The sequence below is a fragment of the Megalops cyprinoides genome, chromosome 8 (assembly GCF_013368585.1).
Source record: "Megalops cyprinoides isolate fMegCyp1 chromosome 8, fMegCyp1.pri, whole genome shotgun sequence".
Lineage (NCBI taxonomy): Eukaryota > Metazoa > Chordata > Actinopteri > Elopiformes > Megalopidae > Megalops > Megalops cyprinoides.
Genome location: NC_050590.1, coordinates 4,419,932 through 4,434,025, shown reverse-complemented (window position 1 = coordinate 4,434,025; position 14,094 = coordinate 4,419,932). Strand labels below are relative to the sequence as shown.

The window sequence follows — 14,094 nt, the reverse complement described above, 5'->3', positions numbered from 1 at the left end:
GCTCTAACAGCATTTAATAACCCCTATGGTTTTTCTCTAATAGGTCATGATTTTTTTCAGTAAGCACCATTCCCCAGTTCATTATTAGTCTTTAATATTTTAATGTGCTTGCTTATGAAAAGTGATTTAATTTTAAAACGGGCAAGAGGTGACTGCACTCTACAACTGAAAGTCAAGTTAGGAAGGGTTCATGCAACATAGCTCTCCTTGACCACAGAAAGACAGCAGACAAACATCTTCCATGGTCACGACAAAGCTGTCCCTCCTTTTTTTCCTCATTTCTGCAATAGGTATGTTTGGACTTCTAAATGTTTTCCCGTTGCTGTGTAAGTTTTCAAAAATCAGTATTGTGTGCTCATTTATATTGACCAAGAATATGCACCAGCGGAGCATCGCCGATAAAATCCGAGTTCCAAAAAATAAGATGAAAAACAACCTTCATTGTGTTTTCATTCATTCTAATTTCAGTGCTAACACCCACTTGAACTCAAGACAAGTGGTGATTCTCAAGGGTTCACCCACTCTTTGGAAAAACGCACATTTCTCAAAATACTATTCATTGAATTAGCCTCCTCTTCCACAGCGGTCCTCAATGGATTCTTCTTTTCCAGAGATATGTAATAAACAAAGCGTAGGGATGTAAGGCCTACATCATGGCCCCTTTTTACCTTCAGATGGATATTGTAAAGAAAGAAAGCCTCTTACTACAATGTGACTCTCTAAACCAGATTACTGTGCGGTCCCCGTTAACTTTATCTATCTGGATTAGGCTTTTAAATATCTATTTCCTGCTCTGACTAAGACGTTAAGCAAACTGAAGTTGATTTTAATGGTCTGTAAACACGGTAGCATTTCTAGAACACTTCGACTCTGTAACATACCCTGCAACATGAAAATAAGAACACTAGTTTCTTACCAGTTAATGCACTGATGTAATGACAGCTTTTTTCCCCAAACTCCATACCATGTAAAAGCTCACTTATCTTACATCTCTGACATATTCATTGTTTTTAAAAGAAAAACAGATGTCTCAATAAATGAGTTATGCGTTTGTGAATCCATAATCACACCTAGCTCCGGGAAAGCAAGCAGAATTACATTAAAATAAATAAATCCAGAGAAGAGGAACCCTCATGAGGTCACTGTAGATCATCATCAGTCTGAAACTTGAAAAGTATCCAGTAAAAACAACAGCACTACCATTAACACTGACAACACCACTCCAAGTGTAGAGCTCACGTCCACATTTGGGCCACTCCTGCAATCTTCAGTCTGGAGGTCGTACCATCTGTGCATTTAAATATTTAAAATATAAACCAGAGCCAAAATACACACTGGCATGTCACTTACAAATCTGCAATGATATAATTACAATGAGCTGGAGAATAGAGCCATCACTGTATGGCCCGGCAGCAGTACATGGCTACCATTATGCATGGAGTGGAGAGTTTTATTAAAATACCAAACTAATAAGTCAATAGGTCTCCAGTCCAGCCATCAATGCAAATACCTTAAATAGTTCCAATAACAGCCGAGTTGCCAACAAACGCAGGCCTCTTATAATCACTGGTATGCGCGACCCTTTCAGTGAAATAAACGCCTGCCTCAAATAAACACCGGGGGAAATTATATTTATTTTTTGTGACGATAAAACTTGAAAGCAGTGGGTTAAAATGCTTACAGTAGTCCTAATTATTTTTTGTGGCTAAAAAAAAAAAACGAAATAACACAAACAAATATTTTTTTTTACATTAGACTAAATGAGGTTGTTTTAGTGAATTCAATTTGCCTTATGCGTGTTCACCTGTTCATGAATTTGATTAAACATAGACAAATAAAACGAGCTGTCTTTCGGATCATGGTAGCCTAAATTCACAGAGATACTGCTATTCTTACAGACTGTGCTCTCCCATCATAGGCTGCAATGACAATGTTTAACTTACTTTATTACTGATTCCTGTTTGAGTTACCACCAAAGAGCGCTCTATAATGTTTGTTAAGGAGGCTACTTGGGGAAAAAAAACATGGTGAAATTTTTTTGGTCAGTTCAGCTACCAATAACTTGCAGAAGCCTGAGGGCTTTAGGTGAAATAAACGCAGGTCTCTTATTATCGCTGAGTCTCCAATAAACGCCGGTAAAGTTAAGTAATTAAAGCAAGTAAACGCCCCGGTGTTTATTGGAAGTTTTATGATATGTTAACGCTAGGGCAGACAAACCGGTAGTCCAAGACTAGAAATTTCTATGATGTCCCAAATCGTAGGAAGACTACTAGACCAGACCTCAATCCTTTCTGAACACTGGAAGCTAGCTTGCAACTGCTGTCTGTCCACTTTTGTGTAATATTATGATGTATATAAAAATACTGACTACTCAAAATGGCTCTGAGCTAGCAAAGTTTACCTTTTGGAAGCCCAGAGGACTACCACTTAAGCCAGTAACTTACCCAGTGATATAATGTTGTTCAATTGGACTTAACATACTTATTAAAAACATACAAAGGCAGAAGACATGCTTAAATTGAACATGCAAATAGCTGGGCAAACTATCACTCAGATAAGCTCCCTTTGATATATATAAACATAATAAATATCGTCATCTTGAAACCTGAGGCTGATGAAATTTTCTTTCAACAAATATCAAATGCTGCATAACACTGTTTGACGAAAATGTCCGCTTTCTTTGACAGCACCGTTGGCTGTCGAGTGCCAGGGGAAAGTGGCGGTTGGTTGTGTGATAAGTATGGGCTCCTAAAAGACTGGGTGATGAAAAGAGCGCCACACTGCAACCAAACACGCTCCTCTGGTTTCCATTTTTCAGAGAACAACCCCATGTGCCCTTCAACTGCGTAAGCCACTTACACAATCGAGCAGACTCCGAGGCTAACACGCCAGTCCTCGAACTACTCCAGGAGCTCTGCAAAAAACCAAAACGCCTGCCGGACCGGGTGAGTCGCACCGTGAAAGAGCGAGTCTTAAATTCAGACAGTGGCCAATTAAATAATTAAATAAATAACGAGATGGGTAAACGGTTTATCTGCTCATACGATCAACCTGTCACAGGCGCTCCTAACAGAGGTGGCCCACTCATCGTATCCCAAGATCAGCCCTTTCCAAGACCAACTCACTGCTGAGGAGTTGCCTTTTTTAAAGAAATCTGATGGTCTGCACAACAATAAGTAAATGATGATCGCAGGTGATTGTTTCAAATTTCCCAAATGTCCCAAAATAAAGAACATGACCTTGTGACCACAAACATCTATCCTATATGAAAAACAGCATTTGTAACTCCTCAATAATTGAATAATTTAAAAAAGTGTTGCTAAATGGCTGATGCAAATACTGCAATAAGCAAATACTGGTAAGCAAATACTATAATGCAGATATGAACAGGGATATTTGGGTTAAGAGCAAGAATCTGACATCAGGCAAATGTAACATGGATGTAAAAGTAATTTGTTAATAACACGCAGGCATACAACCCTCAAAGAGAACTTAGGATAGTCAGAGCTTAGTTTCCATAGTTCTGATGGGTTTAACTAGCACCCAGTCCGTGGGCAACCTAGACTGTAAGAAAACATTTATTTTACTGAACGTATTATCTGTTCTCTGAGACAAACGAGTGGCAGGAACAATAAAATAAAACACATCAAATGAGTGAGGTAATATTAAACCCCTTGCTCTGAATCAATCAATCACAAGACTGTACAATATAAAGAATGTACAGTGTAAAGGTGGACAACATGAAAGCACAGCCAAAATGCTGGAAGGAATCGTTAACGAATGAATGAATTATTAAGACTCATTACTGCCTTTTAGTTACGATATGCAAGCACTTCATGATGGCCACAAGGAGTTCATACTAAGAGGGTAAAAAAAAATGCCAATTTCAGAGTTATGTATCACAAACCTTACGTAATTTAATGTCAAGGTATATCTGGCAGGTACGGAAACTATCCGTGAAGGCTGATCCCACCCCCGCACATAAAGAGACAATGTCTGTGCAGTGGGCCACAACACACAGGGGCTATAAATACACCTGAGGGGTGAGAACATGTCCAGGCCTGTTTCCTTACCAGACTGACAGGATACAGCAGAGAGCTGTATAATAGGAGCCTTGCGTACAGTCAAGATTTATTGCTTTAAATAGCTGAAGTAGACGGCATGTTAAAATTATTTATGTGGTCTGCGCATGTAATTATAGATTGCAGCAAACATAGTATTTAAGTCATAATGCACCTTAAAGCCGCACTCCATAGATACTACACACAAAGGCAACGATAAGAAGTTGCTTTTTTTTTTTTTTACTATACTGCATTCAAATTACATGCTGCAATTTTTTTTCTTACCAACTGAAAACAAAGGCAAGGTTAAAGAAAGAAAGCTGTCACGTATGGCTGTATGTTTTTTGTTGGCTCTATTTGATGTACTTATTTAATATTTATTAAACAACGAGGCCAGAAAGTGTTTTTAACCTCAGAACAAGTGCAAGATGAAACCACGCAGCATCTGCAAAAATCTGCAAGAACATCCAGATTACCCACATTTTAACAAAAGGACACTTTTCCAGTTGTTCACGAATGCATCTCCAAGCATTTATGTTCTGTGTCTCAAATGTACAAGTGCATGCTTCTACACATATCTTCCTAAAATCACAAAGTGCACAAAATCCACTGTTGCCAAATTATCAATGGGAACTAATGACACTAATTATGTCAGCTATAGGCCTAAAAAATATTGAAAGCTTCCTATTAAACCATGATGATGATCACACCCATCCGAACAACTAGAATATTCTTTGCAAGGGGAGCTTTACCTAAGATGATATTCCTGCTAATGGAGGCTTATTTTACTGACCTCTTGTAATACTTATTGATAACCACTCTTAGCACTGTGATGCACTTATCTGGAAGTCGCTCTGGGTAAGAGCGTCTGCTAAATGACGTCATGTAATGTAATGGATGCTACAACAAATGAATAGTTAACTACACATTTTCACCGGCTACATTTCAATAGCACTGGACCCACAGTGTTGGCATGGCATTACTCCAAGGATAATTCACATTTTTGCTACCTTTCCACAGGTATAAAAAAACTCCAAACCCATTATAGCGGGTATATATTATATTCACTCCATCCCCAAATGCGAACTGTCAAGGTAGCGTAAGGCAGGCATGCTAGCTTCTTTCCTTTTCAAAAATGTGCATATGAGTGCGTGGAATTTACATCTGTCTGAGTACAAGCTAACCTGTCACCAAAGGAAACATCAAAACTGAAGCTGATACTTAGTAACAGATTTGACGTTTGTCTGCATCACTTTGTGTAGAATTCTGACAGGTGTTTTCTCAGAATTTACCTGCTGCCATTAATTCAGGTTAATCTGACTCGCGACGACATAAATTAAAATTACACATAATGAGCATTCATGAACAATTTGGCAAGTTCATTTAAAATGGGGTTACATCTGCTGACTGGATAAAATCAGGGGGTTGATTCTGAGTGTTTTACTATGCCAGTGACTGACTTTGCCATGACAACATGAGAATGCACACCACCCCTGCTGCAAGGTTCAAATGCACTGTGTGTCACAGGCCCAGCTCTGTCTGCAGACCTCACAGCAGCACCACCACACCAACCAAACTGGGACTTCCATCTCCACCACTAACAGACGCTGGTTTTACTGGAAACAAACAGTACTTATAAAACGTTACTTAAAACTGCTTCTCTGAGAAGAAAAAACAAAACAAACAAAACAAAAAACTTAACTTTTCTCCTTCTCCCTGAGAAAGACAGGAGTGTAATATGATGCATGGTCATAAAAATCTCCTGGGTTCTGTGCTCCCATGGAATCTAGCCAGACCACATCTTTTCAATTTTACAGCAGGCAGGATGCTACATGTGAAATCATTAGATGTTTTTCTGTTCACATCACATCTTCACATTATCTTGGAGCCTGTAGATAACGAGAAATAAAGTAAAAAAAATAACTTAATAGATTCTTTGACTACTGAAAAATGGCAACACTCCAAAACAGGGTCGAACAGTAATGGTTTTAGAGTGCTAGGCACAAACTGGACAGGAATTCTGACGGAACTAGTGAATGCATTTAAAAATGTGAGTAATGGACAGGGTTGAGCTTTAAGTGCATCTTGAAAATGTACTTCCTGCAATTCACTGTTTTGCAGAATTTGGACAAGAAAACCGTGATATTTCAATGGTACTCTTCTGGCCATTTTTAGTCATCATAGGGGGAAATAAAGGGGAGGGTGGCCCACATTGTGCTCCTGGCCTAACATAAGAACACCCATTATCAAACCAAAAAAAGGTACCTTCCAGATTGCATAAAGGAATTCAGATTTTCTTCTTTGCTCTCTTCTGAGAGGCTAACATCTAATAGTTATGACCTATGTCAGTTGCTCTGAATAAGAGTGTCTGTTAAAAGGTTGCTGGTTTGATTCCCCACAGGGGTACTGCTATTGTACCCTTGGACAAGGTACTTAACCCACAATTGCCTCAGTAAATATCCAGCTATATAAATAGATAGCATAGGAAAAAACATGTAACTGATATAAGACTCTCTGAATAAGAGCGTCTGCTAAATGCCAATAACGTAATGTAATGTAGACGACCACTAGTAAATGTTTTCAAAGCTGTAAACATGTCATGCTCAAGACTGGGGAGAAAATATATTTTTTATATGAAATGTACTTACTATTATCTGTATTTCACTCGACTCACCTCTGACGTGTCAACACATGTAATCTCAAAGGCTTGTTTTGGTGAAGAAGCGCAAGGCACACAAACGTAGGTAAAGCCTGTGAGTACATTCCGAGGTGGACCGCTATGTACCCTTCGGCAGGGTACTTAACCCAGAAATGCCTCAGTAAACATCCAGATATGTACATGGATAACGGCAAAACTGTAAACCATGTAAGTCGGTGTAGATAAGAGCGGTTTCCAAGCAAACGTAACATGATGTATCGTAAAGCGCTATGCAGCACTGCAACAGCACCCGTTGACCCCCCTCAAAGCCGGGAGAGTAAGACCAGCACAGGCACTTTGGAGTAACAGCAGGCAGCTGCTGATATAGGTTAAGTTGAATGGGGTATGGGGTCAAATTGGACGATTTGGACCGAGGGAGAAGACGAATAACCACGACAAATCACGTCCGCCTTCTAGAAATGCAGCAGGCGTGGCGGTGCAAAAACAGCAGCCGTATTCACCGTCAGGCACACCTTGCAACACCCTTCGATTGTCAAGTTATTTTCAAACATGGCTAACGTTAGTTACGTGATGTGACATTATCTTTTTGTTACAAAGTGCAAATATATGGTGATACTTTATTTCCTAAAGCGCACTGCTCCCAAATGCACCTATCGTTAGGCATCGCTATCTGATATTAACGCTACACCGAATTCAAGTATTACACCTAATGTTATCTTAGCTAGCAACATCTAACGGTTTATTCATGAGCATACAATTATTTAAGCTAACTAAATATGGAACTTACTAGCTAGAAATGCGTGTATATTGAGGCCCATTTCGGAAAGGAAGCTGTTAGCTGGTCAGCAATGACAGCACTGGTGCTCCTGCGCTTTTGCGCCCGTTTAGCTATCTACACGCTAGCTGATATGAGCAGAGTTGTATGGTAACTAACCTTATAAAATTTGGTTTTCATGGATGAACATGTTGCTTCACGTGCTGCTGATGAGATAATAATAACAAACACTTAAACGTGTCTCATCATTATTATTATTTGTGCGTTGCTGTTAGATAGCTACCTAAAGACGATAGTCGAAGCATTTCGATGCGGTCATTTACAGGTAATAAGGCATTTCCTCAGTGTCAGATTTGAGGGTTTGCGGACGCAGCTGGGTAGGTAGCCGTTGTCAATGCCCTACAGTTAGCTACCACTAGCATGAGATTTGACAGTCTCCAGCATTTGGAGCTCCTGGGTTTAACAACCCACCTATCGTTAGCTGCAGGTTAACAGGCTAGCTAGCTGTGCGTAAAAATGAGGGCACTGCATAACATGACAATATGAAGTTGGAAGATTTAACTCATCTTGTGTAGCCCCCTACCTCAGTATGTATCTAGCTGATTTTTCATTGAGTAAAAACACCTAACGATAGCTGGGAAGCGTATTACTTGGAGGCTAATGTTAGCAAGCTAGATGGCTATAACGAAAAATGCAGCAAAAAAATCAATGCCCGAATGCAAAGCAAACCCTAGTGCTACCAAGCATGCGAGTTACCTATCCACACATGGTTTCATTGATCAAAAGGGGGAGGGGTAATAAACAGCTAGCCAGCAGCACATTGCACTCAGATAGACAGCTAGCTGGCTGGCTAACCGTTTAAAAAAATGTGCTTTGATTTCCTTACCAGATGGAGTTCTTTATTTTGTGCTGCAACGCACTGGCCTCAGCGCCCTGAAGTCCCAGAACCAGAGATGGTAAAGAGCCTACTCCCGAGTTAGGCTTCTGCTGCTGCCCAGGTTGTTGTTGATCCTCAGCCATCACGATGAGATTCAGGAGGGGAGGAGGAGAGGGGGGATCTTTAACAAGTAGGCCTCAACCTGGACCCGGAGAGAGCAGTCCTTCCCCGACTAATGTACATCACGGAACCACCCGTTTGCTGGATGTCTCAGTTAGCCTCGGATTCCCCGGCTGAAGAAATGGTCAACCATGGCTAAATAGTTGACATCTGACAGTTTACATGTATGCAAAAAAATATATACAGTATAGGCAATGAAAAACACGCTTCGCTCAAGATTCCGCTGCAGCCAAGAGCGACCAGCACGCCTGCTACTGCTGTCGGTGCTGCTGTTGCTGCCAAGCAGTAGTGGCGCAGGCGCACTTCGTACGGCAAAGCAGCAACAACATTATTACAACCGCAACCAGAAATCGGAGAGCGTGGTTTATGCAATCCGATATAAAAATGTACGGTTCCTTTGCTGGATGAGTTAAAAAAAAAAAAAAAAAACAAAAAACAAAAACGAAACTGTTTTATTTATGACATAAACCGTTCAGCGCTCAGTTGGCGAAGAGTAATTGCAGAGTGCCTTCTGTATTCTGCGCTTGATCACATTGTGGCAGTGGACATTACACCTATCTGCAAGGTACAACCACTGCGCCAGCCGTGTGTGGCTTTTTCCGAGTGTGTTTGAGGCAACCAGAGGCTTTTGTTTCTTTGCACTCATGCTCTACCTGTCAATTGACTTTTAGTGTCTTTGTGTGATTTTATTAAAGTGTTCCATGAGGTGGACAAGGTGAGATCTCACAACTGCAATCCCTGTCGTTCCTTGACAACAATGCTCCTTTCAACCTCAGCCATAGCTAGGATGACCATACGTCCTCTTTTTCCCGGACATGTCCTCTTTTTGGGACGCATTTTTTAGGTGTTTTTTCCGGGAAAAAAAGAGGACGTATGGTCACCCTAGCCATTGCTAAAATAAGTTTACCGCGGTGACAGGCCGGTTCATCCCTTGTGCCCTGCTGCCTGTACTAATACTGGGCTCTCGAGGAGATTGTCATAGTTACCCTTCTGGAACATGACTGCAGCTGCTGTCGCAATACTCTCCAGGCCTCATTAGCTGGAGGACACAAGTATAAAGACCCCCGCTCTATTATTTCCTGCTGCCCATGGTACTGCACTGATGTAATTACGTTCCTGCCAAATTGATGCAGTAAATGGGAGCAGCGAGTTTGAGGGCCTTTTTACTGGTCCAGAAACTGCAAACTAAATCACCAAATTTTACTCGCTAGTTTGGAAGGGATGCACCTCCACTCGGAGAGGGAAAAATGGTACCAGGGCAGATCGAGTGGTCGAGTAGCGCAATTTTAGCAGTCATTTAGTAGTGTGAATGGATCCATGATGTCACCCAGACATCCTTGTTGAGGGTGTGAAGGGGACACTGCAATGATAAATAAAGTCAGTTTAGAGCTGATAATTTCCATTTTCTCATCAGAATATCTTGTTGATACTTCAGCAGATAAGCTTGTCAGACGGCAGTTGTGTCAGAGATCAGTAAGGTTATCTTAACCACTTACAAAGCTAGCATATACAGATATAGATATAATGGTTATAATGCAACATATACTATCAGTATGACGTGGGAACAATATCTGAGGGATGGTATTTGTCACAATGTTAGTTTTGAACAGAAATTACTGTGTAAATGGAAGTTATATATTTCAACAGAAACAGAGCTATCAAATAAGAGGTAGGATACTGTAATAATAATCATATTTTAGCATTCATTATAATCTGGAAGGTATTTTAATAAATGGATAAATGTTTTGGATGGTCTCATCTAATTAGTTGTTCCTCAAGAGAACTAGATTTAAAACACAATGAAGTAACTAAAATAAACATTCCTTTTTTGACGTCTATACTTTAAAATGCATGTATATGCATTTTAATATATGCATATACATGCATATATTAAAATGCATATACAATATAATATATATATATGTCAGTCAGAATATATACATGATATATATTCTGACTGACATGAGAGAATAAACTCAATCCCCAACCAGAACACACCAGCATTACCTTGTTCTTCCAGCACATATTTAACATAGCTTTTCACAACTTACGTTGTGGTGTCATGTAAAACACAGTTGCTGACATGATTTAACATCTGAAAAGAAATACTCTGACACTGACACCAGATTAAAGAGGAGATGTCAGTAGGAGGTCCTGTCGATGGAATGCTGAATTGGCACAACTCTTGAAAAATGTGATCAAATTACTTTTTTCATTGTGTATTCTTGTGTGTCATCTCTTTTTTTCCCCTTTTTTCCCTTCTTGTTCTTATTGGAGAGAATTCTTTGAATTTGATCAGCAGTTACTGCTTAGTGGACAAACAGGAAAAACGAGGGAAAGTTCCTAGTTTTTTCACACTCTCTGACTGGAATATTTTTAAACATGTTCATGCTGTGCAGTCTGTGTAGAGTATATTTGATATATGATGACTGAAACCATGTAAAATGATGGCTGGTAGGATGCTGGAAGGCAAAAAAATGCATGTGACCCTCTTGCAGGACATCTAGATGACCCTACAAGGAGCATCATATAATATTATGAATCTAAGCATGATGATAGTGACTGGTTATGGATTGGAATGTTGCGATATTAATGAAGGAGGGGATACATCCTTAACATTTTCAGGCCAGATAAATCTGTTAATGAAGGTCCCCACTCAAAGGAAAGGCTATCATAGCCTCATTAGCATGATTGCACGGTGCAGTTAAGCGGGCCTCTGCTGTAGCTGGCGATAGCACCTCTCTTTGGCTCATCTGTCAGATATCTCTGGAATCCAGTGAAATCCCAATATAACATTTCCCTGACTTTTAGGGGGGGGGGGGGGGGGGGGGGGGGGGGTGGCGGTGGGTTAAGACATCTGAAGTCAAAGCTTGCATTGTATATCCCACGGGGAGAGAGGGTCAAAAACAAATGGAGGACTAGCCGGTTGTTTCCTTTTAGAGATACTTTTATATTTTATAAAAAGTTGACAACATATGATTAAACCCGCTGCAGTGTACACCGTGTTTACTGTCCTGTGCATGTGTGACCCCTAAAACACCCTAAAAAAGCTAAAACACAGCCATTATCATCAGGCAAGGACACAGACCATATCCACCAAATCACTGTGTCAGCTGCTCATCCATATTGTCTAATATACATAATATAATAGACCAAGCACATATAACTGTTTGTTCTGCAAAAAAAAAATCAAACTACTACAGGACATTTATCACTGCCCTTGTGACCACAGCTTGGTCTGTGCGGCCAACAAATTTGCAGGATTTTAAGTCACACTGTAAGCCAGGTGTTCATGGCCAAGTAAAGAAGGTAAACCGCCATTGGGAGGCATCGTGGTTTTTACTAGGGTGTGTTTACCAGCGCTGCAGGAAAACTCTGACTATTCCAAATCGTCCCTTTAGGAGGTCTGTTCATTAGAATTCTGTGACCTGTAAGTGAATCCTTAATAATAAAAATGTCGAAAGGTCATAGGTCACAAACTCATCTGGATAAATGATTGAATGAATACGTGAATTATTTATTGATTGATGAATTATTGTACGAATGACACTGACCATTGAAGTCTGTTCAAATTAGAATTATCCGGGCGCGAGGGCATTACTTATGGAAACGTACGGCTCTGCATTTGAAGAGCAAAAAGGGACATCTAGTGGCGAAAGTTAAAATTACATTACGAACCTGTCGCTTTGAAAAGGAATCTGTGCTTGATAACACATACATACGAAGGAATAAAAAAAAAAACAAAAAAAAGTGAAAGATGTATTGTAACAATAAACACAATACTGTATGACTATACAGTGATGAACCTCAGGAACAAATTAGTTAATTATTTAGTTTGATTTTGTGTCGGGTGTGGAGGTGGGCACTGCTGTTTGGTGATTGGCAATGGGGTTAGGGGTTTTTGTCACTGAAAAACAATCGATAGGGTGAATGATGTGGTCTCAGAGGTGAGGTGACCCGCAATCCCTCCTGTAATCTACATCCACGTGAGGTCATTCCACCTCTGATTTTGTGTGATAAGCCACCCAGCCCCTGTCAGTTCAAACTTGCACCCCTTCCTCCGGTGCCACCCGGTTCTGACTGTGGGCGTGAGCCCAGATAGAATGCCCAGAAGCCCTGTCTGTTTTGACTGACGGAATTGCAGTTTCCCTAGAAACAATCAGATGCTAGGCTCCTTCCTCAAGCTGTCTGAGAAAGAATTTAATTAGTGTGGAGGTGTTAGGGTATGTGACTTGAGATATTCTGGTTCAGCATCACCTCTTCTGTATGGTTTATGCCTGCTCTCTGTATGGGGCAGCAGTGTGGCACAGTGGCAGGACTTTTAATCGAAAGGTTGCCGGTTCGATTCCCCACTGTGGCGCTGCTGCTGTACCCTCAGACAAGGCACTTAACCCAGAATTGCCTCAGTAATTATCCAGCTGTATAAATGGGTAACATGCAAAAACTTGTAACCTATGTGAGTCACTCTGAATATGACCGTCTGATGAATGCCGGTAATGTCCAGCCTATTGCATGCTGGGTGCCATTTCATGGGCCACTTCTTTGAAGGTTTACCTGGTTCTATCAGCTGGATATGGGGACACCTTTGTGTGTGGCCACCACTGCCTTAGAGACAGTGAGAGAGCCCTGACTTCTGTTTGATTCCCTGTGTGGAGTTTCCAGGCAGACCTCTACTGGCTGTGTTCACTAATTTGGGAAGACACTTCTCTGCATTTGAAGGCTTTACTCCTCTCTGTAGTTTGTTTTGGGCTTATCAGTGTCTGCGGGTACTTTTAGTGTTTGGTGCTAAAGCATGACTGCAAGTTGCAGATATTCTTACTGTCAATACTGCAGGTGAGAGCTCTCATTACATGTAATGTAATGTAATGTGACGTAATATGATGTGATGTAATGACAGCTTACGTCTCCTACCTTCAGCTGATACAATGGATGAGACAACCACTGTGGGGAATATGTGACTAGTTTTTTCCCACTATGGTAGAAGGGAGACTATCTTGATTAATTAGACAGACCGTTCACCATGTCTCATGGTGTTCGGATAACAGATAGTTAGATAGTCGCAGTTAGCATACAGACCCAGCTAACTACATTGACAGAAAAGAGGTAGGAACAAGTAGTTGGTGTCTGGACACAGCTAACCGAAGAATGTTCTTTAACTGCATAACAGAAATTCTTTAAAAAACTTACATCCACACTCCCAACATTGTAGTTTAGAAGGAATGTGTTGGGGTAAGGGTTAAACTCATTCAACTCCAGTCAAAGAATTAACTGTCAGCTAAAGCTTTAGTTGATTAATCTGGCCAAAAATATCCCTGAAACAGGCCATACGCACATCTGGACTGCACCTGGTGAATGATTCTTCTGCTCGTTTTTAAGGTTGAGTCTCTCATTCTCATTCTGCCATTTAAGACTCTACTTTTCATGGTGATGACAGAGACGCCCTTTTGTGAATAACTGTGAATAACCTTCAGCAGATTCTCTTGTCCACAATGACTTTTAGCACAAAAGAAGAGAAAGATATCCATTCAAGTTGAATGAGAAA

General features: G+C 40.6%; 1 protein-coding gene across 1 annotated transcript in view; it reads right to left on the bottom strand.

The window, feature by feature from the left end:
- The window catches only part of LOC118781923 (DNA-binding protein RFX7-like), a 41,068-nt gene extending 32,608 nt beyond the window's left edge, over positions 1-8,460 (bottom strand). The window contains exon 1 of the mRNA XM_036535071.1: positions 8,382-8,460. The gene's annotated coding sequence lies outside the window, so the exon portion shown is untranslated. The remainder of the gene's footprint in view (positions 1-8,381) is intronic.
- Between the last annotated feature and the right edge of the window lie 5,634 nt (positions 8,461-14,094).